Genomic DNA, 6,003 nt, shown 5'->3' on the forward strand with positions numbered 1-6,003 from the left:
GCAAACTGATCATATTTACATAATCTCTAATCTTAATTGAGGACAGTAGGTCTACACTGGTTCAAATTGAGGGCATCAATGTAGGGTACTAGTGGGTAATTAGCCCCATGGGGTAACTGCCCACTCTGTAATTCACTTTAAGACCACATGATGTCACCAAATTATTTTTTCCAAAACCTTCCGTGGCTACCACTGCTCTTGCTCAACAAAAAATGTCCTCTGTGCCATCACAACTTTTGTTGTCACTACAGATCCGGGTTCGATCCTGGGCTGTGTCGTAGCCGGCCGTGACCGGGAGACGCACGAGGCGATGCACAATTGGCCCAGCGTTGTCCGGTTTAGTGGAGGGTTTGGCCAGCCGGGATGTCCTTGACCCATCGGGCTCTTGCGACTCCTGTGGCGGGGCGGGTGCATGCACTCTGATATTCCAATTAATATGTTTTTTTTTTATTAATTAAAAACAACAATTGAAAACCTTTTGCTCCTGAATGTCAATTTAAAGACTGCTGGGATTTAAAGTCTTGCATTATTAAAATAATATTTAGTGCAATTGTACATAATGTATTGTTCGGAAAAGGAACAACAAAGAAAGAACAAAGCAAATGAATGCCTTCAGAAAGTGGTTTGAGCATTTCCCTGTCACTGGGTAGATAATAGGAGCTCAGTTACTGAGTGGTCTGCCTGGCAACAAAGGGATTGGATATGCGCGGTCACGCGAGCATGCCGTTCCTTCTTTTTCTTCTTGAATGAATATGCTATTGTCCGGTTGGAATATTATCTCAATTTTACGTTAAAAATACCATAAAGATTGATTTTAAACAGCGTTTAACATGCTTCTAAGTACGGTAATGGAACATTTTGACTTTTCGTCTCTCGTTCAGCGCTCGCGCGTTACGCCTTTGGATAAGTGATCTGTACGCACGAACAAAACTGAGGTATTTGTACATAAATATGGATTATTTCAAACAAAAACAACATTTCTTGTGGAAGTAGCAGTCGTGGGAGTGCATTCTGACGAAGATCAGCAAAGGTAAGAGAATATTTCTAATACTAATTCTGAGTTTAGGTTGCCTCGAACTTGGCGGGTGTCTGAATAGCTCACCGTGATGGCTGAGCTATGTACTCAGAATATTGAAAAATGTGCTTTCTCCGTAAAGCTATTTTAAAATCTGACACAGCGTTTGCATCCAGGGGTAGTCTATCTATAATTCTTAAAATAATTATAATATATTTTGTCAACGTTTATGATTAGTATTTTTTGTAAATTGATGTGCACTTTCACCGGACGTTTTGGTGGGAATACATTTTCTGAACATCACGCGCCAATGTAAAATGCTGTTTTTGGATATAAATATGAACTTTATCGAAACAAAACATACATGTATTGTGTAACATAATGTCCTAGGAGTGTCATCTGATGAAGATCGTCAAAGGTTAGTGCTTCATTTAGCTGTGTTTTGGGTTTTATTGACACATGTCCTTGCTTGGAAAATACCTGTGTGATTATTTTTGTCTATGTACTCTCCTAACATAATCTAATGTTTTGTTTACGCTGTAAAGCCTTTTTGAAATCAGACAATTAACGAGAAGTTTATCTTTAAAATGGTGTAAAATAGTTGTATGTTTGAGAAAGTTGAATTATGACATTTTGTTGTTTTTGAATTTTCCGCCCTGATATTTCACTGGCTGTGTCCCGCAGGTGGGACCTAGCGTCCCACCTAGCCCATAGAAGTTAAGGGGGACAAGTTACCCCCTTGTACCCTACTAGTCTAATACAGCAATGGGCCAAGGGCGAAATTGTGGTGTAGATATTTTGGGGTAGAATAGTATAACGGGTCCGCGGGGTATCCCAGATTTTTTATTTGTTTTGTTTTAAAATGCGTTTCACCTAATTCTACAGTTTGACATGACTTATTATGCCTCTTTTGCAGTATTTTGAGGGGTATTTTGAAAACAGTGTAAGTGGAAGGATAAGTGGAAGGCCCCCCAACGCCCCAATTTTTTAAATATATATATATACAGTACCAGTCGAAAGTTTGGACACACCTACTCATTCAAGGGTTTTTCTTTATTTGTACTATTTACTACATTGTAGAATAATAGTGAAGATATCAAAACTATGAAAGAACACATATGGAATCATGTAGTAACCAAAAAGTGTTAAACAAATCAAAATATATTTTATATTTCAGATTCTTAAAAGTAGCCACCCTTTGCCTTGATGACAGCTTTGCACGCTCTTGGCATTCTCTCAACCAGCTTCACTTGGAATGCTTTTCCAACAGTCTTGAAGGAGTTCCCACATATGCTGAGCACTTGTTGGCTACTTTTCTTTCACTCATCCCAAACCATCTCAATTGGGTTGAGGTCGGGTGATTGTGGAGGTCAGGTCATCTGATGCAGCACTCCATCACTCTCCTTCTTGGTCAAATAGCCCTTACACAGCCTGGAGGTGTGTTTTGGGTCATTGTCCTGTTGAAAAATAAATAATAGTCCCGCTAAGCGCAAATGAGATGGGATGGCATACCCTGCAGAATGCTGTGGTTGCCATGCTGGTTAAGTGTGCCTTGAATTCTAAATAAATCACAGACAGTGTCAACAGCAAAGCACCTCCTCCTCCATGCTTCCCGGTGGAAACCACACATGCGGAGATCATCTGTTCACCTACTCTGCGTCTCACAAAGACACAGCGTTTGGAACCAGAAATCTTACATTTGGACTCATCAGACCAAAGGACAGATTTCCACCGGTCTTCTTATTATTGGTGTCCTTTAGTAATGGTTTCTTTGCAGCAATTGGACCATGAAGGCCTGATTCACGCAGTCTCTGAACAGTTGATGTTGATATGTGTCTGTTACTTGAACTCTGTGATGTATTTATTTGGCCTGCAATTTCTGAAGCTGGTCACTCTAATGAACTTATCCTCTGCAGCAGAGGTAACTCTGGGTCTTCCTTTCCTGTGGAAGTCCTCATGAGAGCCAGTTTCATCCTAGTGTTTGATGGTTTTTGCGACTGCACTTGAATAAACTTTCAAAGTTCTTGACATTTTCTGGATTGACTGACCTTGATGTCTTAAAGTAATGATGGTCTGTCGTTTCTCATTGCTTATTTGAGCTGCTTCCCATAATATGAACTTGGTCTTTTACCAAATAAGGCTATCTTCTGTATACCACCCCTACCTTGTCACAACATAACTGATTGTCTCAAATGCATTAAGAAGAAAATACATTCCACAAATGAACTTTTAACAAGGCACACCTGTTAATTGAAATGCATTCCAGGTGACTACCTCATGAAGCTGGTTGAGAGAATGCCAAGATTGTGCAAAGCTGTCATCAAGGCAAAGGGTGGCAAATTTGAAGAATCTCAAATCTAAAATATAATTTGATTTGTTTAACACTTTTTTGGTTACTACATAATTCCATATGTGTTATTTCATAGTTTTGATGTCTTCACTATTATTTTACAATGTAGAAAACAGTACAAATAAAGAAAAACCCTGGAATGTGTAGGTGTGTCCAAACATTTGACTGGTACTATTTATTTCCTGCATTTCAACACATTTTGCCATGGGGCAGAGAGAAAGATGTGCAGTTTTATAATGCTAATAAAACATTTTGAGAGAAAAATATTAACGCTGAAAAGCGGCTTTTAACATATTTAATTTTTTTGGAAGCAAAACTATTTAACTCATATTGTAGTTAATTATAGGTCATATTTCATGGAAATCTATATTAAAATTTTTGGGAACTCAGCCCAACTTACTGTTGAGAGTTAGAATAGTATAATACACAAAATTTGGTTGTGCATCAGCAGTTTTTCTCTTGTTATGTGAGACACTGACAGTCATTCAATTAGCCCAAAAACTGAAAACATTTCTCTCCACACTATGGCAATATGTGTAGAATTGCAGGAAATTAGCTGTAAAACTGCTATTTTTCCTATCCGCCCCATGGTAAAATGAGTAGAATTGCATGAAATGCTATAAAATTGTTAAATCTTCTCCCTGTCCCATGGCAAATTGTGTAGAATTGCAGTAAACTTGTTTTAAAACTACAACAATTTCTCTCCACCCGATAGCAAAATGTGTAGAATTGCAGGAAATTAGCTATAAAAGTGTTATTTTTTTTCTCTCCTTTCCATGGCGCAATGTGTAGATTTTCAACAAATTAACACATTATTAAACATTAACCAGCTAAATGACTGCTTTCTGTTCTTTTTAATCTCAATTTTATGCAGATGTTTTGGACATATTACTGTTTTGCATTATATAGTGAATGAAGAGTAATCATTGCTGGCGATTGAACCAGTGACCCATGGAGTAATGGATTGGATTAGTGGATTATCGCCTGTGCCATAAACACCCTCTTTGCAGAGGTCATAGTATGATTGATTACAGGGATGGTATACAAAACGAATATGTTTGGAAAAGTGATATATTTTTAAGACTTGAATTGATTATCCTGCCAAAGCCAGGTCATGATGGTCTTTATAAACAATCTTTAGTTGTTGGTTTTGAGGTGTCAAGTACATGGTGATTGGAATTAGAATAAACAAAACAAATAAAGACAAGATATCTTGCTTTCTATTAAATACATGGGAAAGGACCTGATTTTCCCATGCAGATGCTCTGTGGACAGTGACATTGCAGATCAGACAAGAAACAGTCCTTCTGGTTCCTTCTATGCCACCCCTGGGCATAACAGAGGGCACCTGTTAATAAAAATAAACTGATGACGAATATTCAGTCAAAACCACTGGAGTTTAAAACATTATTTTCAACATTGGAAATATGCTTGGGGAGACAGACAGCAAGGACAGGACATAGAGCGCTTCCCAGGCTGTTCACATCATCATCCAGGGAACAGCTGTGGTTCGTTAACCCCTTTGGGCCTTGGGAAGGCCAGCTCCTTCCCACATACCACCACTGCCTGGGCTGTCTGTCTCTCCCCCGGATGTGATCACCAGCACAGCCTAGGACTTTGCTCACCATTACCCACTGCTGGGTCTGATGGGCATGCTGGTAATGATGATTGTTGCATTAGATTACCAACAGTGTCTAGTGACAGTGCTTGGCCAGCCCTACTGTCATTGAAATTGCCCCACTTACAATGAGGCACATTATTAATTATTATTATTAATCAATGGTTTGGATGCCAAGGAAAGGTGGTACACGTTGTTACCCAGGAAAACAGGGATGGCACAAGCATCGAGATCTTATGAAAACAACCTGTCAGCAGCCAGTCAGTCTCTTGTAATGGAGAGGAGGGGAGAAGTAGATGTGATTAAATGGGATTTAAGCTGCTCTGGGAGACTGGTGGAACACTCCTGCTGTGGAATTTTATGCAAGAGTCCCAGTTTATGCAGTGAGTGACAGCTCAAACTAACTGTAGATAGTAGCTGCTGATTGGGATGTCACTTTGGCTTTGAGACAGTCCGTCGACAAAACAAGTTCAAGGAAATCAAATCTTTTTTGTATTACGGGCCTCTTGTCATGAGTTTTACAAGTGTAGCATACCCTTGCCCCTCTTTGTGGCCAATCAGTCAGCAATCTCTGTTCTTTTTGTGACTCCAGGTAATTCATTACATTTTAGTCATTTAGCAGACACTCTTATCCAGAGCGACTTACAGTAGTGAATGCATACATTTCATACAATAGATTTTTTGTATTTTGTTTTCATACTGGCCCCCCGTGGGAATCGAACCCACAACCCTGGCGTTACAAACACCATGCTCTACCAACTGAGCCACAGGGAAGCTGTTCATCAATTCCCTAAAACTCTGCCTTTTGTGATACTAGGTTAGAGTGAATTATTTTGTTATCGGAGGTGACTTAATTGGGAGAAATGGGTATAGGAGTCAGTCTGCCCAAGCTACTGCGACTTTGACAGGGTAAAAATAGCTATAATCGTCCTGGCCAATCAAACACCGAGCTCCCTTCTCTGCTGTCTTCTCTTTTAACAGCAGATTGTACATTCTGTGGGACAGTTTGTGTGATTATGC

The 6,003-nt window shown here is 39.4% G+C and overlaps 1 non-coding gene across 1 annotated transcript; it reads right to left on the reverse strand.

Moving 5' to 3' along the window:
* Window positions 1–5,684: 5,684 nt before the first annotated feature.
* Window positions 5,685–5,759, reverse strand: trnat-ugu (transfer RNA threonine (anticodon UGU)). Its single transcript has one exon. It is a non-coding gene; the product is annotated as a tRNA-Thr (tRNA).
* Between the last annotated feature and the right edge of the window lie 244 nt (window positions 5,760–6,003).

This window comes from Salmo salar, chromosome ssa24 (genome assembly GCF_905237065.1).
Source record: "Salmo salar chromosome ssa24, Ssal_v3.1, whole genome shotgun sequence".
Classification (NCBI taxonomy): domain Eukaryota; kingdom Metazoa; phylum Chordata; class Actinopteri; order Salmoniformes; family Salmonidae; genus Salmo; species Salmo salar.